This window comes from Chinchilla lanigera, unplaced genomic scaffold, assembly GCF_000276665.1.
Source record: "Chinchilla lanigera isolate Chin_1 unplaced genomic scaffold, ChiLan1.0 scaffold00007, whole genome shotgun sequence".
Taxonomy (NCBI): Eukaryota; Metazoa; Chordata; class Mammalia; order Rodentia; family Chinchillidae; genus Chinchilla; species Chinchilla lanigera.
In genome coordinates, this window is record NW_004955408.1 from 768,567 (window position 1) to 769,972 (window position 1,406).

Here is a 1,406-nt window from a genome sequence, read left to right on the forward strand (position 1 = left end):
AAAAAAAAAAAAAAAAAAAAAAAAAAAACTAGGACTAGAGGTTCCATTTGACCCAGCTATTCTGAGTATCTTCCCAAAAGAATTAAAAGGATTATACCGTGGCAATATATGCACACCTATGTTTATAGTGGCACAGTTTGTAATAGCCAAATCGTAGAAAAAACCCAAGTGCCCATCAACTGATGAATGGATAAGGAAGATGTGGGGTTTTTTTATACAATGGAGTACTACTCCGCCATAAAGGATAAACTTGAGACATTTCTAGGTGAATGGATGCACGTTGAGACCATGCTTTTATGTGAAATAAATTGGACAAACATGTAAATACCGCACTGTTTCTCTGGTGTGAGAAACCAAAGGTGTAAATAAGGAACATAATGTATAATAGATATTGTGAAATAGGAAGAAAATTTTCAAATGGGGAGGGGGAAAAGGGGGGAAGAAGAGAACAGTACAAAAGAAGGAAAACATGGAACAAAAGCTTTGTAAATGGGAAGAAACGTTGAAGGGAGGGCAGAATGGGAAAAAAACAAGTTATATCATGAACAGATACAAATTCTCTATGATGAATGTGATCATTATGTGTATCTAAAATGTACCAATGAAAATTGATTTTAAAGAGATGGAAACCCAAATGTTCACAAACTAAAACCAGATTAAAATGTGGCTTATGTAAACAATGGGATTTATCCAGTCACAAAGAATAAAGTACTGACGCCTGCTACAGCAGATAACCTCGAGCACACTTTGCTAAGTACAGGAAGCCTTGTAAGACTGGGGGATGGGGGGTGATAAAAACGAGTTCATTAAGTGCTGAAACGCTTCTAAATTTGACTGTGATAAAACCAAGCCAGAAAAACTTAATTTTTTTCTAAGAATCATACAAAAATTTTTTTCGTAGAATCGTATTTTTCCCCCCAGTACTGGGGATTGAACCCAAAGTCTTCACACTAAGCTACATTCCCAGCCCCTCTTTGTTTGAGACTGGATCTCAGTCACCAACTTGCCCAGGTTGGGCTTCAACTTGTGACCCTCTAGCCTCAGCCTCCCAGGGTGCTGGGACTATGGGCACACCCCAGGAAATCATGCACGTTTGCACTGTAAACGGGTGAACTGCTGGGCGTGGCGGCAAACGTCTGGAATCGCAGCACTCAGGAGGCTGCAGGCCTGGGCTAGGCAGTACGTTCAAGGCGTAGCGAGAGCCTGTCTCAAAAAACCAAACCAAACATGTTTATGTACACATACATAAATAAATTTTTAAAACTGATAAGCGGGTGAACCGCAGGCAAGTTACAGCTCAGGAAAGTGACACCAGAAAAACACTGCTTTCAAAGCACAGCCCGGGCCTCGCAGGAGGGCGGCCCCGAGGCGGGCCCGCACTGCGCCCTCCCCGGGGCGGGCCGCGG